The 20,870-nt window shown below is 34.9% G+C and overlaps 1 protein-coding gene across 1 annotated transcript in view; it reads right to left on the reverse strand.

Annotated features, from left to right (window-relative positions):
- The window catches only part of LOC113237178 (protein Tob1), a 69,873-nt gene extending 54,859 nt beyond the window's left edge, over positions 1-15,014 (reverse strand). The window contains exon 1 of the mRNA XM_026473496.1: positions 14,737-15,014. The gene's annotated coding sequence lies outside the window, so the exon portion shown is untranslated. The remainder of the gene's footprint in view (positions 1-14,736) is intronic.
- Between the last annotated feature and the right edge of the window lie 5,856 nt (positions 15,015-20,870).

Raw genomic sequence — 20,870 nt, forward strand, 5'->3', positions numbered from 1 at the left:
TAAGTTCTTTTTTTTCTATTGTGAATAGTTTTAGGAATCATGATTTCACACCGTATAGTAATCAGTTTATATCATTTATATCCTCAATTTTACTATTATGTTTTTTCCTAAGTGATTGATGAACACTTTTCCTTTTATGCGGAATCAACCAAAATTAATTGAGGTTGTATAGACTACTCCTTGGATCCGACTGGACGGCTACGGTGAGACAACAGACAACTGGTTCGTGTCCAGTAGGTTTGAAGGAGTTTTTCTTTGTGTTTGTTCAATCTTTGTACTGATAATAATAACTAACTAGTGGGATATTGTCAAAAAAATATTCAGTAAAACGAAATTTTGTAATTCAGTATTAATTGATGATCAATCCTTTTCTAACTTTTAATTTAATGTTTTTCGGCTTGATATTATTGTAAATAGATTTGATTTCTACGGTAGAATGGAAATATCTGATTAGACGATATGGGACGCGTCAAAATAATACACGGTAAAATTTTAGGTCGTCATATTGGAATGCAAAAAGGTAGGTATCAAACAGGTTACCGTAATGAGTTTGAACGTATGCGATATTGAATAAAAAAGCGTATATATGAGGTGTATCTTACAATGTACCGGTTACAGAAAAACAAATGTTGTAAATTCTATCGTATTTGCATGGACTTTGTGTTCGTTTTTATAAGCGCTAAAAGAAAATAAGACGTTGTTCGATAAAATAACATTCAAACTCGGTAGGCCTGGTTTACAAAGTAACAAGTTTATGTGAGTGTGGTAATTAAATTAAACTACAGTTCGAGGACAGTTTTCAATGAAAGCTCAATACTGATAAGTATAAGAAAACTAATACTTTTTGAAGTAAAGCATGATGCCAAACCTAAGTACAAATTTATTGTACTGAACAATTTCAATAAAAGCCCATACCTATCTTGGCTTAAAAATAACAGTCAGTTGATCGGACAATTTGTATGGACGTTGAAAAATCTATAATGCAACTTGTGTATGAGTTCTGCAGGGATAGTTACACAATTTTATGGACAAAGTTAGCTCACAATATTTCACTCTTAGTTTAATTTCACCTTGTATATTTATTTGAATATCATATGCAACCTGTAGTATTTTTTTGTGACGAGACGAACAAGTCTTGCGACTGGTGGTAAGCGACACGCCTGTCCATAACAGCAGTGCCCCTCAGACAAGACACATGTGCCTGTAAATTCACCCTTACCCTTTAAAACCGAAACGCAATAATGCTCATATTACTGTTTGGCGTCAGAAATAGGTAAGATGGTAATACTTACATTGGACGATCACTTTCACAAGAAGCTCAATTGCTACTAAACTGGTAATATTTAATTAATCAAATTTAGGTACTTACTCTGATGTACAAAATTTTAGTTTCTAGTCCGGAAAGGCTATACCGTCTTAATTGTCTTTTTCTTGAACAGCAACAACGAATAGATGAATGTCGCTGAGTTCTTTTAAAATTAACATTAAAGTTTGATGTTTCTTATTATAGCTTACTTTTGTTATCAGTGTAAACATTCTTTCAGACACGAGAATAAAATAGAGAAATAAACAAAGATAAGACAATCGGCGGCTTTATTGTTTGGTAGAAATCTGTGTCAGGCAAACTTGTAATGGCATACTAAACTTGAAAGTAACCTTAGACACTTAGATACATATCTAGTATACAAAAAGTGTCTTTTGTTTAGAGAATCGATGAAAAACTAATTACTTTTTGAAAGTTTATTAAAAGTTGAAAGATTATTAAAATTTACGAATGGTTGAAGTTTATTACAATAATCTAAACAATCTCCTACTTGCCAAGTATATTAAATAAAAGGAAAAAAATAATTTCATATTTTTGAGTAAGGACTGTTTTTTTCCAGAACTAGCTTAAATAAGTTGCTCATAAAATTCTGACGGCGGTTAAAGATTCTAATTTTATGTTGTATTCTATATATTCGTAACAGAATACGCGTCAATTCATCGTATTTCGAGTTACAACACTATTGTAATAGCAATGCGTTATGCAGCTAAGGAAATTTCGAGAGACTACACTCGAAAATCTGTTGTTCTCGAAAATGTCGAAGCCTACAGTCGCTTGGCGTATTAAGAAATGTGCCGGTTCTCTTTACATATTAATACGAGTATATAATAATAACAATAATGTGCCAGACAATTACACCAATTGCCTGCTTTCAAACTAGGCAATTGATGCAGGTACTATTTTTTTTTATAATGTCAAATGACGGGACGAACAAGTCGTGCGCCTGATGGTAAGTTCACTCCTGTCCATAACGCTTGCAGTGCCACTCAGCCCTTTAAATCGCAAAGATCTGAGACAAATCCCATGTGCCTGTAATTTCACCAGCACCCTTACCCTTCAAAACCGGAATACAACAATGCTGACATTACTGCCTGGCGGTAGAAATAAATAAGGTGGCAGTACTTCCCTGGACAAACTCTTTCACAAGGAGCTCTACTGCTAATAACTCCCTGTACTATGAATGTCACTGTGGAGCACTTTCCAGAACACTCAGACGGGACTTCTACATCCAACGCCCACAGTGTGAACCATTAGGCCACCGAGGTCGTCAATGTAATGTAACGAGTGTAATGTGCAGCGCAATCACAACAATTACCTGCTTTCACACTACATACTTCCCTGCACGAAATCCACCCAGAAAAAAGAAAAACTAGAAAAGTACGTTCCGCAAATTGGTCCTTCCGGGAATCTAACCTCTAGCGCCCACAGTTGCTAATCATTGGGCCACAGAAACCGTTTAAGACATGTGACCATTTCAGCGTCCATAAATAACTAGTGAGTCGTAATAGCATGTAATTAAGATGTTAGACCTCTGTGTAGTACAAAATGGTTTCCTATTTTGATGTTATGACATAGCGACCGCCGTGGTCGAGTGTTTTGCACGCCAGTTTTTTATAGTGTCGTCATCTCTTTTTTCCCGGATTCGATCGAGAAAATAACTTTTCTATATTATCTCGAGTCTGGGTGTTTGTGGTATCGTTGTTGTTTCCGATTTCTATAACACAAGTGTTTGTTATGTAATGTGTTAATATTTATTTATTTATTATTTAACGGATCTACACATACTAGTACTTTTCCAGTTTCAAGTTAAGCTCGTCGATATACCGCGTCGTTAGTGTATTTACTTACATAAACCATTGGTGTGCTACCTAGAGTACTCAGATAAGCAACTTAGAAACAATCCTTTTCTAAATTCGTAAACCACACGCAAAATAGGCGCTTTGTCGTCGAGTTGCGGAAACCAGCCCGTTGCACCAAGTACCAAGTACCAAGTTCTAAATTCGTACCGAAAATTGAACCTCATACGCCTAGAAAAGTGTTCTTTTCAACATTGTGTAAAGACAAATAATAATTATAATAAATAAATTTTAGACAACATCATATACATTGCTTTGATCTCAAAGTACGTAACTTAAGCATTTGTGTTATGGAAACATGAAACAACGAAGGACGGTATCACAAACCCAAGACAATATTAAAAAGTAAATTTCTACATTGACCCGACCGGGGATCGAACTCGGGACCTCAGAGTTGGCGACACCATGAATACCAGTGTACAAGCCACTCGACCACATGATGCGCTTGCATGTTAAAGAAATTGTTTAAAAATGATTCCAGCGGTATTCCAATATTTAAGCGTGGAAAATTTGTCTACGACGCTGCGCAAATAATGGTTTTAAAAGACAACGTCATACTACTCATTCTAACAAAATTGTTTCTACATATTTTTTGGTACGTGTTTACCGTGAAAACACGTGAAAATATTTTATCGTGGGTGTACGTTTACTTAGGTCTGTTTTATGAAAGAAGGGTTGTTGTAAATATAAATGGAGATGTTTTCTTCGCGTGTTGACAGCTAGCCATATACTACATAAAGATAATACCATTCACATGACTAACAAGTAATCCCCTTGATAACATATCTAAAAAAAATGAAGTCATCTCTTTTCTGGTGACGTAAAAGTTGCAAGATTTTATCTCGAGTCAAATTTAGCGTTGGTAACACTTGACTCCTCTATTCATAAACTTGATGATATTACTAATAAAAAAAAAATATATAATATATATTGTGGCTTACAATTACGCAGTAACTACGTACGATATTTATACTTGATATTCATTTTAGTATGTGAGAAATTTGTTCGATATTGCTCAATACTATAAATGATTCTGAAACTGAAGTCTTGTAATGGTAAAAATTGAACAGAACTTGCGTTGATAAGTAATATCGATGCGGTTATATACGGTTTGTAAGGGCCATAAAATGAATAAAAAGAATCGAGAATTATAACAATCAAACTTCTCTGGGACTTCACTGAAATAATTTCTTATTAAATAATTTAAAAAAAAATTGTTTTACAAAAGTGCCGAACATAAGATATATAAGAGTAATATAGGTAAATAAATAAGTCGGTCACGTCGTGGTCTAATTACAATCGCCTCTTTATTTTAAAGTCTCTTTATTCAAAAAGTTTCTCATAATAGAGTGTGATTTCTGTAAAACTGGAAGTCTATCACGAAATAGGATGCTACGTGACTGTATCCGCAACGAAACCCGTACGTATTACATATGTCAGTTTTACGATGAAAGTAATGTCAAAATTCGGTACGAAAGTTATCATTTGACGTTTTGGAGTAAGGACTTATGTCCAATCACGACCTTCGTACGCGTTTCATGGTAGCCTCCAGTCCGATACGAAGTTAAAACGATGATAGGTGCTTCGTATTTCGTATTTCGTGGTAGACCTCCTGATTTCTACACAAAAAGTTTTTAAATATTTTTTAAAGTTTCTTTTATCTTTTGAAAGTAAGTTAGAGTTTTTTCAAATACTTCAGTTACAATATCAGCCGACAAGAATATATTTGTCAGGCGGCTAAACTAGTATGTTGGCAACCGAATACATCATGTGCTTAGACCATTATGTCAAACTTGGCTCATTTTCCTTGCCGCATATTAATTTGTACGATACGTTTTGTGCTTCTGTCTGTACGACTTTGAAATCCATTTATTGTTGTGTACTAGTTTGAGAATACTACTATGAGAATTACAGTACAGTTCGTGTTTAGATTGTCTTTTTCTTTTTGGGAGAGACTAATCTATTGTGAATAATTATAACTAAAAAAAACCGACCTCAAATGCCTATTTGCCAAGTTTTATTGAAATTGGTTAACGGAAAGTGGGTGAAATCCAATAAACCGGATTTATTCCGCTAGAGGTGGAATATTTTCTTTAAATTTGAGGACCCCTTGATATTGAGGGACCCTCATTCTAACAGAAAAGAATCATTGAAATTGTAATTTATAAATATCGGAGTAATCGCGCAACATACACACCAAAAAAACCAGTCGAATTGAGAACCTCCTCGTTTTTAAGTCGATCAAAAATGAACAGTGTTAATAAATATACACGTCGAAACAGACAGCACCTACAAAATTATGCCGGGCTGTATTAAAGCATTTAATTTACCTAGTATGTATACAAATACCTATGCAGAAATAAATTACGGACGAGAAAGTTCTACGTTCAATTCCACAAAATCTAAATAATACCTTTCAATAGTTCACATCGTATATTTACATTGTTCATTAAAAACTGTGCTACTAAGTATTTTATAATAAACGATAGACGGTTTTAACATTCGATTATAGCATTTAATATTCATTCGTTTCATAAATAGTCGTATCGCGTGTTTATCTGACGATCTTTTATAAACGTGCATTTTTTGGTTTATCTTATTTTTTGTCATATTTTGGTCAAGTGGTACTTTGTTAATATTAAACATTTATAAAGTTGGTCTATTTTACTTACAGACTATTCGTATACTAAATGGAATGTTGCGTGCAATATGGATCATAAAAGACTTAATACTGGATTATGACTTCGTTTCAAATCACCTTTTATGTTCATCGTTTACGTGCCAGAATGATGTACGGGAGGTCTCAGTTACGTCACTTTATTGGGTCGACCTTAGATATTTACACACTATGAATTTGTTTTTAAAATGTAATTTCCATCTGTCCAAATCTAACTAAGCTCGGACTTAAATGCTGCATTGCTGTCGTATCCATTTTTAATACAACTTAAAGTGACGTATTTTAACACAAATATTTTAGGAGGTGAAGTATGGGGGACCGCCCCTTGCGTTCCGCAACCCAACAATATGAATAAAATAAGCACAGGCAGAGAAAATTTGACACAGATCCGACAAGCGCGCGATGGCGACTAACGGGGCAGCGGGCGTTGCGCCGTGTCGTTAAATCGCTGGGAAATTTTCAAATTTTTGCTTAAATGTGAATTTAATAACTTTAGGGCTTCTTAGCTTAGTTGAAAACCAAATTTTGCAGATTCTATGTAGTACCTAGAGAAATATATCCATATAAAAATTATGTGCAATCTTACATATTTGGTACTTCTATTTTACATTTTAGATTTTTATTTTAGCCTGTTGTCTGGATTTTATATGATCGGATAAAGTACATCCTGTCATGTAACAAATTAGCACATTCTTTAGACAACGTATATAGGTGTTTTGTATATTTTTTGTAAGACAATCATTTAATAGTAAATACCTAAACCATTTGATCTATCAAAACAGTTTTTCCCGCTTCACTTCCGGTGACTCGCCATAAGGTTGCACTAGTAAAGGAAATAAATAGGTAGCAAAAAAACTTTGTACTTAAATGGTATAATTTACGTCTTAATTTCAAATGACTTTGAAGGCCGTGCCGCTTTCATATAACGTAGTTTAAAAGGAAAACTTAAATAAAAAAATAAAACTTAATAAGGAAAAAGCCTTGGGTGTCGTGATCGCGTGACGGTGAAGTAAAAGCGAGGTAGTATATTAAGGCTTGATCTAAGTATCTAGAAAAAATGTGACATAGTATTTTTTGCTTTGTGTATTGAGAAAATTCTGTATTTCATTATGGATTCCTTGATTTGAGGGAGTTAATTTACCTAAAGTAAAGAATAACGTGGACATTAGCTTCTTCATTCATCTTCATCTTCATTTCTGTCAGAGAAAAGTTTGGGAGACTGGTATCATGACTGTGGCATCACAGTACATTTACTCAATTATTTTGTATGCCCGTAAAAATATACATAACTACGTTAAAAAAAGAAGATATCTATAATATTAAGCTCAGTTAAGTCCAAACTCATGGTACAACGTTTTCGTTTAACTAAGGTAAACGATTCTTTTATGGGAAACTGTATACGTTTTTAAAATAAGATTTCGGAGCATATATTAAGATTACCATTTCCTAAGTTTAAAACTCACATTAAAAGTATTTTAGTTGAAAATTCATATTACAAAATTGTACACTAAATGGGTATGTTCATACTAAGAAAACTTTCACACTTTAGGTAAATTAACTCCTTCAATTCTGATCACTGATTATGATGGGTAAATTACGGAACATTTTGATAAGAAAACTTTGCGGTGTGGAACGAGGTGTAGTGACAAAGATAGAAAAACAGATGCTCAAATAGTCGGACATGTGAAGGTAATGAATGAAGGTAAGCTGGTAGGGGCCGACCGAGCCGAACTTACCATGGCTAAATTGAGGCCGTTCTAAAAAAGGGCCAGGTGCAGAGTACTCAAAACCGACAAGCGTGTATGAAAGCATTGATGCGTGTTGATGAGGCGAAGGGTGTGTCAGGAAAGTAGCAAGTGGAAGGCTGTTGTCTGATCTGATCTTCAAAATGGGAAAAGGGCATGAAGTATGTGTATGTAATGTTGTATCTATTATTGTAGTTTTATCTACAGGATGATATAAAAGGCATTTATAGGACTTCCACGACATCAAAAACTCATGGAAATGATTCGTTTAGCTCCTTCAAGTTGCTGTGATGATTTGAAATAAATATTGTAAATAATAAATGTAAATTAACGTCTATTTACAATCAACAATTCCCAGAATTTCTTACTCATACTTCTAAAGACGTTGTTTTGATAGGAACAAACAGATCGGTAACAAAAAAGATGATAAAAGATTATATTAAAAATTTCATGCAATTAAGGAAACAAACTTTCCCGATTAAATCTCTAAGTTGTTATTTGAAAGAATAAGAAAAAAAACCGTGGTTTCTTTTTCTTTATTTTAATATGTATTTTATTAAAGCCAGTATCTGCCTGAGTAGACACTGTTTTATATGTATATGTATAGAAGTATATTCCACTATTAACAGATCTAACTTACAATTTTATCAAGAATATATTAAACAATAACCGCTCACGCGATGCACTCCTCCTACCGCAAAATGGCGGCTATTTGGTTTCGAAAATTAGAAAAGGATTCAGTTTAAATACAAGTTTTTATAAATAAAAATTATTATTCTGCATTGCTAAATAAATACCCTCCGTACTACCAACAAAAACATCTCAAATAAAATGCAGTAATTCACCGCAAATCCTGCACTTAAAAAGCACTAATGAAATTTTTGGTGTACTTGGTAGTAAATAAATATGATAATATTCCGTTTGAGTGGTTCTAACGTTTACCATGAAATTACTCCTTAAAGTATAGTATATAAATATTTATATTCAGGGTAAACTTAAAAAACGCTACTTACGGTATGTTTTCAATAAATAAACACCGAAATCACCAGCCCAAACAATAACACACACGATTGTCGTGACGTATTTTTGAAGTTGTTTATTTATTTTTAAATGACAGACACAGGCATTAAAAACTTTATGGTTTGCTAGAGTAGTTACCGAAATAGCAATTAATATTAGTTCTTTTACCTGTTATAACTTTGATATCCGATAAATCGGTATAAAATCATCACCGGCACCTCTAGGTGTGGTATGCGTCTACGGCTGCATGTATCGCGTGAGCGGATAAAACCACAACGTAGAATACGAAATTCAGGATTAAACTATCTACATATTTTATTTTACGATTAGTAAATAGTTCCGTCTAGTAAATTAAGTCCATTCATTCTAAAGTGTGTAAAAAATAAATTTCTCTCCACTCCAGAGCTGCTCTTATAAAGTACTGCTAGACAAGTATAAGTATAGTAGCCAATATCGAGTATCTGTAATTGTTATTATAGTTCTACGTCTGTCTGAAAAGTTTCCGTCATTAGCATGTTTAAATGAGATCGTTAAAGGTTAAAAATACTATACGGCCATGTTATATAACATTTCAAAGTTTTCTTGATTACTTACTACGTAATAAATATTTCTGCCGCCATAATCAGAATCCAGTTATATGAGAATTACCGCATTCCGATTTTAAATGGTGCTGGTGTATCTCCTCCTCATCTCGAATTCAAGTTTTGGAAATAAATCCTATTTTGAGACGCTCGCAAATAGTTGGTAATTTCCTTTCTTTCACCCATACGAAGGTTGACAGTGATAACTGAGACGCGTTACTGGATGGACCTATGTCGCCCACACTGCACTTAGCTAGCTAATTCTTTCATAATTGTAATATAGTAGACGTGGCTTAAAACATCGATCGCTCAAGGTCATCGAGGCTTTTCATCGTCTTAACATGATGATCACACGACGATTTTTTCACATTTAATTATATTTACTTCATAAAGCCCCTTTATGATTACACGAAAATAATTTCGGAGTAAATAAGTATGATATTATTCGTTACGCATATGGCCGGTTAATTGAACTCGAGCTCTAGCTCTCGTCGTAAAAGTAAATGTTTTTCTTTACAATATATTTAACGCCGTGGAAAAAACTTTATGTACCTATACAGATATATACTATATAGATATTTTTGTATTTCTACGGTGCGGATATTTGGAAATAAATTTGGTCCCAAATTAGTTTTAGGTAGGGTTAGAGGATTAGCGGCAAAATGGATGAATGAATGAAATGAATGAAAGATGGTCGGCAGACGCTGGATGCGAGCGGCACAGTCTGGAACAATTATTGTCAAATAAGTAATACTCGACCGAATTTAAAGACGCATGATGCGAAGGAAGCTTTATACTTGACATTGTCTTTTAATTTGGTCGAGTATTATTTATTTGAGTAATAGAGTAATTGTCAATAGAGTAATTATTATTGTCAGTAATAGAGTAATTGTCAATGACATTGTCTTTTAATTTTGTCGAGTATTATTTACTTGAGTAATAGAGTAATTGTCAACAGAGTAATAGAGTAATTGTCAATGACATTGTCTTTTAATTTTGTCGAGCATTATTTATTTGAGTAATAGTCAACAGAGTAATTGTCAATGACATTGTCTTTTAATTTTGTCGACCATTATTTATTTGAGTAATAGAGTAATTGTCAACAGAGTAATTGTCAGTAATAAAGTAATTGTCAATGACATTGTCTTTTAATTTTTATTTTTTAGTATATTTAATTTCTTTATTTGTTGGAAAGAGGGTACCTCTAAGGGATGATTTCCGGTAACCGATTTCAGTAAATATATATAATTCCACGCACTTATGAGGTCGATTTTTTAATACTCTGTACTGGTTGTAACTGTGAAAATAATTTTGGCATAGCAAATTTTTAGTTTTCATAACAAAATGGAACTATGAATCTTTATAATATACTAATGCTTTTATTTATCATTATATTGCCTTAACAATAGCAAGTGTCCTTATCCTAACGTATAGTCTATGTATCGTGCTTATAAAGCTAAATTGCTATATAAGAGTTGGGTAAACACTTATAAAAGGCGTATACGTGCTTCTGAAGCCTGAATCAACACGCCTAGATCAATACATACCTCGGAAAAAGATCGACTGGAACTTTATGGAGCTCTTCCAAAGTCGAGGGAATAGGGACACTGTTTAAACCTTTTGGTTTCACCTAACTTTTTGTATAATATTGTATTTTTGCAAATTGCGGACTCTATGCTTCAGTAATAAATGGTTATAAATATAATGTGATTAGAATGTAAATAAGTAGTCAGTAGTTTGAGACCAGTCTCAAACTAGGGAATTCCCTGTACTCTGAGTACCAGAGCAACAGAATTCACTACCCGGAACACTCAGACCAGAATCAGTTTAGAAAATTTCATTTCCCAAGTTGGTCCTACCGGGAATTGAATCTGGGACCTCTTTATCCAAGCGTCCACGGTTCAAACCGTTGGGCCACCGAGGTCGTCATAGCATAAAGTTGAATTTAAAATATAAATGTAAAATTGAACTTGGCTGTCGGTGTATACAATCACCACGTTATTTTTACAAAGAAAACTCAGATCAGAACTAATAAAGAAAGTTAATTTCCAAAATTGGTCCTACCGAGAATAGACCCCGGGACCTCCTTACCCAGCGCCCACAATGGAAAATTGACCAGGTTGTCAGTTAGTTGACAGATATTTTGATAATAAAATAGAACACTGAAGTTAAAAGTGATCTCAATATTCTATGTCTCATCATATTGCACGGAAGGGAGTACGTGAATATTTTCTAAGTGTTTTATGTACATATGTATAGTATACATATTTTGGAAGGTGAATGTAATTTGCGTTATGATTTCACTTTTGTTTTCTAAAAATAACTCGATTACCATAAAAGTTCGTGTTATCTATGCACGTAATTTTGGCGATGCGACGCACGGTCTTTGCCAGTCGAGCTGCGCTCGCGCTGCGCCTTGACATCAATACGTGTGCCATTACCACAACCTCCGCCCATTCAGATTCGGACACACCCTGAGGTCGATTCTAATGTGACCTGTGATTCTTGTTATATCAAACATAAACGCTAAATAGGTGCTAAATTAATTATACTAATGTTGATAAAATTCGAATTATAACAGATGATTAAACATGGCACTGTGAAGACTTAACAACGGAATCAGTGACTTTTTAAGCCACAAAGTTGAACATCAAGAGTCTATTTTTAGAAGTACAAATAATGATTTTACAAATGAGCACTAAACCATAGCTCTGAAACATTTTCAGTTTTCATAGTCTCGTAGTCATAGAATTTAATGTCCAATGGTATTTTGTAATATCGATAAAGAAATCATTTTTGAAAAGAATTTTAAAGACATGTCGAATTTTCGATTTTTTGCAACACATTTGCACAGTTATCTAATAATTGCAATTGGCCTTGACATTTTCAATTACTCTTTTCTTTTACATAAATTTAGATGTAAATTTCTCGTTTGATTTTTACTAATAATCTCGTTTATATTTTACTAAATTTTAATTAATACCATTTAATTGTCGTATTTACGTCGATCAACCATTTTTTTCGAGTTTTCAATTAATTATTTAAAATAAATTTATCTTCCTTAAAAAAACATATAGAGTTCTTAAATTTTCGCAATTCCTACACATAGAAAATGTAACTATTGTTTCGGATCTAAATAGGGTATATTTATTTTTCAAGCAAACCTATGTTTCGGGCACTTTACGTGTCCTATTGTCACGGCTGAGTGAGATAGTAAAGTTATGACCAACCAGTTATGTAATTCATTCTAAAAATATAACAATACAAATTAATTGTTTTATAAATAAAATAAAGAATCTTTTAGTTTAGGTAAATTCGAATCAATATTGAGTATATTGATTCTGTAGACACTCTACTGAAGTATAATAAGTATGCAAAGTAATATGTTTTCCGAACATTTCGCTCACACTCGGCAAATCGCAACAATCATTGATAAGAAACCAATAACCGTTTTTCGCGCACGGGTAGAATGCGCCGATGCACATTGCCAATTTGTTGTTACGAATACGATTTTGGGTACAGTAAGACCAGGTGCATTATCCATCAAGGCGGATAACATATGGTGAAGGTTATTGACACGTTGTCCCCCAAAAAATTGTCTGTTACAAAAACGTAATATAATAGATGGCTGGTGTGACAAAAATAAATTTATTCATATTTACGGAAATATTCCGACTTTCACCCCGACATACAGTTTCGTATTTTCTTTCACGAAGAATTTCCGTATCAAATACAAGTTAATCCTACCATTTTCCTTTCCTTTATTCACATTTGCCAATAGGATAAGGAAAAGAAAATTATAGTAGTCCTCAATTTCGAATTCTTTTCATAATGTGTAACGAAACCATTTATAAAAACCTCGGCTACAATGCATACTATATTGGTTTGTTCTTGCGTTTAGAAAGAAAGACAATACAATTATTGGACTACCACGAATGACACCACCCAAAAAAATCAGAAAGAAAATTTTAAAAACGTACATATACAAGTTTTGGAATTAAAATACTTAGGTAACGAATTTTTGTTACTTGAATTAGTATTGTAAACTTAATCTATTGCAGAAAAGAAAAATCACATACAAAATTTTTATAAGATATCAGATAAATTTACCCCTGTACCTTAATTTGGGTTTCGACTAGACGTTTTGTAAGACTCTACTGCAAGAAAACAAAATTGCTGACGTTTTTTGTAAAATAAATCACTCAGTCTTTCGTCTTTGTCTCCGAGCCCCTTTATAACCGACAGGGAGCCGAATCAAGAGCAAAGTTATCAGAGGGGAGAATTGTCCCGCCCTTTGGCACACTTTCGGTAACTCCTAGTTTCATTGCCTTTTTCACAATGAACCGTTTTTATAAAGCACTTCAGTCCCTATTGTGGAATGTTTGAAGATTTTATCAAGTTTAACAGAACAGCAACAATGTAGAGATATAAAGTTGAAGTTAGGGAGGAGAGAAAGTTATCTTTGACAAATTACCAACGTAAATTTTTGTCGCAAATAATCATTTTAGCTGAAGGTTTTTCAGAAAATTTTCTGCGCGACATAAAGGATCACAAGGCTAGTCCCGAAATTGGCTATAATTAAGGTAGAATAAAGGTCACTGGCTCCACAGTAAAGGTCACTATAGAGATATAGAAAAGCTTTTAAAATAAAATAAAGCTGATTACAAACATTAATGTTTTAATAATCCAACGACTATCCTGCAACAACTTCGATGTACAGTTGTTCCATTTATTCGGAAAATGTTCCATTGTTTAAAAAAGAATAATTTCAGAGTAGAAAATTAAAGTAATTTTAAATAAGTACACGCAACACGATTTGTTTTACAGGTAATGTGGAATACTAAAACAATTTTTGGGCTTAGTGTATGCTCCGTCTCGCTAAATATGATTTAAATCTAATATATCGAATGCAAACACGGTGAGTGCCACTGAATGAATCCCGTCTGAACCAGAGCCAAAGCGCGTATCAGTTGGCGTGATTTACAGGCGCGATCTGTAGGTCATGATCACTCATGACCGATGATCAACGAACACCTGGCCGCGAGCGCTGTCTACATTATCGTCGGAATAAATAATATGCCACATACATTTACAAATGAATAACAATATCACCTTGAAATTTGAAATGGTTCATGACGCACTCAACCATTTTTATTATTCCTGATATTTCAAATAGCTGACAACAACAAGTATTCGAATGAACACGCGACGCATTTGCATTTTCAGCAAGAACACAATGCGTTGTCGACTAGGCTTAATACCGACCACAACCTTGGCTATGAGACGTTATCGCATTATTTATTCCAACCACGGCTGACGATCGCGGAGCCGTGAAAACGATTCGTTTTCTTCTCGAGGAAATGACACGTGACAGACGTTGTATACGATCTAAACAAATGATCAAAACATAAACGTAACCCAACGTAAACGCGAACGCAAACATAGGCGGCCTTGAACGCTTAGCAGATCGCCTGAAAATACTCGCGCTTGGAAATAGCCGCGATGAAAATACGAGCACGTGATAGTTACGTACCTCGCGTACGGCCGTATGGAGAAAATCGATGGTGCTTGCCACTCGGCGACCGGCGGCTGACTGAGCCACTGTGTCAGCGGAACGCGCCCCACCCGAGCCTCCGCTCGCCTGACTTATCACAATTTTAATAAAAAAATACTTTCACCCTTATCACTTTACAAAAATACGGGTTGTAACACTCTGCTATCAGGCGGCGTTTGTGAGGTTTGTTTCGCGTGTATTATCCGGTGGTGTAGGAGCCGCGTTCGACGCGTGCTTGCAGGTCGGAGTGGGGCGGTGGACTGGCCGGAGTCGAGCGAGCAGCCAGCGGGCCGGCAGCGGCAGGCGGCACCCGCACCCCCCGCCGTGACGTCTGCGGCCCGCGATGGTGGAAATTAGCAGCTTCCCGCGCTAGGGTCGGCGGATGTAGGTCACGGGGACTGGGCCTGCACTTGCCCATTCTACCGTGCTCGCTTCACAAGTTTAAGGACACTTGTCATTAACCATATAAGATTTACAATGCGCATCGAGGTCTAGAGCTACGCCCGTAGCGTTCGTTGCATCTACGCAGCCCCGTAGCCCGGTAGTTTCGGTTTATAGGTCGAGTATTATTTGTGTTGTGCAATTATGGTTATATTTGAGTCATTGTAAATAGGATCAATACGGCGTACATAGATATTGTATTAAACAAATAGTTTTATCTACTTGCATGTAGAGTCATAGTTATCGTAGAATTTCGTTCCTGCGCGTGAAGTATGGTCTCAAAAAAAAGACTCGAGAAATAAAGTACAATTGACAGATAAATTAATATGTATCGGTACATTACAATGTCTTGTCTGTTACATATGTTATAATATGTGTATACGAATTTATTTGGGGCTCTACGGAATTTACGTCAATTCTGTAGTACATTAACTTGGAACAATTCAATATGTCTCATATTTCTGTCAGGTTTCCACGCCCTTATCTCAGTTATAGTAGCAGTGGGTTATTAATTTTTTTTATAGTACTACCTACCTAACTAAGTAGGCTTTAAGTCCAGTTTAACTAACAATAAAACGGTAACAAAGTTAAAAGCAAAATATCAATCTACAGATAGGTATCATACATAGGGTGCACTATAAGTTTCCGGAACTGGCCACTTACATAATTTTTTTTTTAAATTTATTAAGGCTTTGGCAAAGCCATCAGCCTAAACATGAAGTTTAAATATGTTTCTGTAAACATGGCCGCCACAAAGAGGATAGGCAATTTGAGGCGGCGTGCTTGGATTGACTCGGGATTCCTTAAAACGGGCCGATGCGGGTATTTTAGTTCGAGATTCGTATAATTTCGCGTTTTAATCTTCGATTAAGGCACAATAGCACTATCCTATTCCACTTTAAACTAGATTTCACAAAATAATTGAAAGTCAAAATAAAAACAACACTTTTCCCTCCAAAAGGTCCAGAGCGAAACCCACTTACATAAACAATATTTAAAAAGTAATTACAACATTTGAAAATGGAATTCTTTGGCTGTAGAATACAGTTTGTTTCATCTGACTGACACTTGTTTTTACATTGTGGCGTCATTTTAGAAATTGGTTGTCTACATCACCATGGATTTAATTCGTGAACATTTTCGTAGTATGATTTTCTACGACTTTAAGTGTAATTTAACAGCTCAGCGGAGGTTCGCTCGGCAAACTGCTTTTGACGCTAAAGCACCATGCAAGACGACTATTTATAGCTGGTTTGCAGAATCCAACCCTAGTGAACCTTAGTGACGAATTTCGTGATGGTCGCCCGTCCACCGCTGTGAACAACAAAAACTTCGATGCTGTGAGCCTTAAGATCAAAACATGATCAAAACAGACAGGCACGTGACATACCATGTGATTCGGGCATTTTTAGGTATAGACATGAGTCAAGTATAATCAATACTACATAAACATTTGGGTGTGAAAAGGCTGTGCTTTCGGTGGATCTCACATAAATGAACTGAGGCTCAAAAAACGGATCGCGTCACTTGGTGCAATGCCATGCTTTCCAGATTCAACGAAGGTGCGTCAAATTTAGTGTGGGACATAGTAACAGGTGACGAAACCTGGATTTATAGTTACGATCCCAAAACAAAGCAGCAATCGAGCGTATAGGTCTTTCGAGATGAGCCGAAACCAACCAAAGTGGCGCGTATGCAAGGTGCCTCTAAGCGGATAATTGCTTCTTTTTTTATTAAAACTGGACACGTGGCTGCTGTTGCTTTGGAGAATCGTTGTGCCGTGAATAGTGATTGGTACACGACCATTTGTTAGCCGGAAGTTATTGACAAACTCCGTAAAAATAACCGTAAACGCCGTATCATCTTGCACCACGATAATGCTGAATGTTCTCACACGGCCAAACGGACAAATTAATTTTTGAAGGTGAACAACGTTGACTTTATAAGCCATCTAGGATACAGTCTCGACCTGGCACCTTATTACTTTTATTTATTTCCAAAAATTAAGGACCAGTTACGCGGTCAACGATTTTCGTCACCTGTCGAAGAGTATGAAAAATATGTTTCAGAGATTGTCACGGAGGAGTGGCACAAATGTTTTTAAAATTGGTTCATTCGTATGAAAAAGTGCATTAACGCTAACGGACAATATTTTGAGAAACAATGAATTCATTTCTGACCATTTATCATTGCATTTATAGTATTTTTTTCTTATTAATTCCGGAAAATTATAGTGCGCCCCACGTAAATTTAAGATTTCTTTCTAGTCAATTTATTTTATGGTCTTGCAAATCTTGAATTTTAACTAATCGGTGTCACAAAATATTTCTTTATTTAATTTTACTTAAAGACTTAAACTAAAAATCGAGAGAGAATTTTACGAAAGTGCTGCGCAGAAATTTAAACCACGTGACCATGGGACATGTGCTTGGTTGCAGATCTTTGTTTTTGATTTGAACGATTTTTTGCCGAAGCACTATCAGAAAGAAATCTATGAACGTTTTTTAATAATATAAGTTTTTTAATTAATTTTATGGCATTTAGATCTGAAAAAATAGTTGCACTTCCTATGTGTAACAATTGCGAAAACCTCGGAACCCGATATAAAACCTATAACTGCCGCCAAGCAGTAATGTGAGCATTACTGCGTTCCGGTCTGGAAAGGGTAAGACTGGTCAAATTACAGGCACATAGGACTAGTCAACTTATGTCTCAGGATGACGTGCGCAGTGGCAGTGCTCCGAAGAGTTTTGCCATTTAAAGCTTTGAGTGGCTCTGCAACTGTCATTGCGCCAGGCGCACGACTTGTTCGTCTCGTCACTTGGTATTATATAAAAAAAGTTTAAAGTAATTTTTGCAAAGTAAGTATGAAAAAACAGAAATAACGCTGCATTTTGAAACCAAATATTTACTAATATTAAACACATTAGTTTCTGTCTCTGTATCAAAGCTTGCCACAGACTTGCCGGCTTGCCACTTAGTACTTTCACAGTCGGAGTTAATTCAAAAGTTTCGCCGCATGTCACTCACCGGATTACTGTAATTTTCGTCTTATCCCATTTTATATCTACGTATATATACGTATATCTATTCTATATATACGTATGCCTTGATATGTCGGATTTTGTACTTTTAAAACTGGAATTTTTAAGACTAGTTTCTTGGATTATCGCTTTGGTATAAAAACATAAGAGAAATGAAAGTGTACCTGCCAGTTTATCACTTATAGGGTATGTTTTAAGGTTGGAAATAAAACTATCTTTTCCAACGTTTCGGGCTTCTTATATGGCGCATGGTCACTGCTGACCGAGATGATAAAGTCATCAACCAGTTACATCTGATATTAATGCACACTACCCTATAATGGAACTATAGTTACAAAAGTTATTAATTTAAATACTTTATCTTTAATACTAAGTTTGGTTAATATCATTGTGATATTTTACTGAGTTTTACAGATATTCAATAAAAAAAAAACTTTCATAGACTTCTCTCAGATCAGGTATTACGGCAAAAAAATTATTAAAAATTAAAAAACGAAGATCTGCAAAAAGCACTTAGGAAAAATTCGTAATGTCTGCTGGTTCGTTCCGTAGCTCCGTTGGGAGAGAATCAGGCACAGTTTGCTGAAGGCGCCCGTTCAAATCCAACCGGATTGAGGGTTATTTTTCATAATGTTCAATATTTGTATTAATAATTGTACCTTATTTTTATTTTACCAAAAAACATTCCAATTCAAGCTATATACGATTTGCAAATATTTTATTTTAAAATATGAAATGTTTTACTAAATTAAATTGATTAGTTAGGGAATTAGAAATAAATTAAAACAGAAATAAATAGTACGCCATTTAGATTTAGAATTCGTGTAGATTAGTTATTTAATTTTTTTAATATATTGTATTACATGTATGTTCGTTTTTAAGGTATATATTATGTGGGTCCATAGTTGTCTGATTTAAATCAATAAATAAATAAATTTTAATAATTAGATTCCATAAAAAATCTAATATGTAACAATTGCGATAATCTGTTTAGTTAAAAGTATTCCATGACAAGTAAAATTCTTTTTTCTCAGTAAACTTGATTTATACGCTCAAAAACATGATGCATGTCGGATAAATTGTAGTAAAATTGTAGTTGGATATTGTACACTACTTGCACCGTATGTGATTTTTCGGTATATAATAACAATGAAATATTAGCTTATGAAAGACCTTTTATCGTACACTAGAAGCTTATCATTTCCAATTAATATTATCACAACTACTGCCTGTTACACTATTACTACATTATTTTACAAGGTTTTTGGTAATAAAACGTGATACAGCTATCATCTCGCAAAGCGCAGGTTACAACATGACATCTGTGTTACCGATAAAAAGATAAGACAAGATTGGAGATAGGACTATCTTCAAAAAGATAACTTTAGATAAATCTGTATAGCAAACTCTTTTAAGATTGTTTTAGTTTTATTTGAAATTATTAGTATTCGGCTTTTTAACCGATTTCAAAAAAGGAGGAGGTTATCAATTCGACTGTATTTTTTTGTACATATTACGCGATTGCTACGACTTTTGTGAACCGATTTCGATGCTTCTTTTTTTTTGTAGGAAAGGGATACCTCATTAGTGGTCTCATTCAAATTTGAGAAAATATTTCCACTTATGGGTGGAAAATTTGGGGATGAATCCGATTTATTGGATTTCATACATTTTCCGTTAACCAATTTCAATAAAACTTTGCAAATAAATATAATTCCACTGACTTTTAAGGTCGGTTTTTTTAAATAAAAAGTTATAATTATGGGGCAACATTATTACGTAGACCGCGACGTCATCAATGGCGTCATTAACGCGTTGCTGGAGAAACTAGGCTTATCTAATTTTATTCGTAATAGTTCTATGTATGTTTATAAAAAAAGGAAAATTATTTCCACTTGGTAGGTCTGGTCGCTGAATGGTAATCCAAACAAAGCAACAAATTGAAGCAGTAACACGGAAACAAACAACTGCCATGACACGCTCATAGTAACGACGAATTACGTAATACATCAAGCGTGAAGGACTGTAAATGATTTTGACACAAAGCCGAGCTAAGTGAGTTTGGCCAAGCTTGGCCTATTGGTGGACGGTTTAATAGATACTTTTAGTCACTCTCTAGGGAAATACATGAGCCGAGTTCGTAATATAGGTCAGTTATCTAAGTAACTGCGAAGAAAGTCGAGTATGCATCTGTGCATTTTCTTTTCCGAGCGTTTCCAAACATTCGATCGGGTCGTGGGAATGAGTGACCCAGTTTGGGTCCCTGCACTAAAGATTGCACGGACATGTGGAAAATATTTTACATATAGTTTTATAATACTAAGTGACAGGACCAACAAGTCGTGGTGGAAAGCGACACGCTTGTCCCTAACAGTTGCATTGCCACTCCGAACTTTAAATCACAAAGATCTGAAGGGGACCTGCCACTGCGCCCGATACCCTGAGATATAAGTTAACAAGTTCCATATGTCTGTAATTTCACCTGCACCCTTACCCTTCGAAACCGGACCGTAGTAATGCTCATACTACTGCTTGGGGGCAGAAATAGGTAAGGTGGCAGTACTTCTCTGAACGAACTCTTTCACAACGAGCTCTACTGCTACTCAAAACGTACATATTATACAAGGC

Source organism: Hyposmocoma kahamanoa, unplaced genomic scaffold, assembly GCF_003589595.1.
Source record: "Hyposmocoma kahamanoa isolate Upper Pololo Valley unplaced genomic scaffold, ASM358959v1 93, whole genome shotgun sequence".
NCBI lineage: Eukaryota > Metazoa > Arthropoda > Insecta > Lepidoptera > Cosmopterigidae > Hyposmocoma > Hyposmocoma kahamanoa.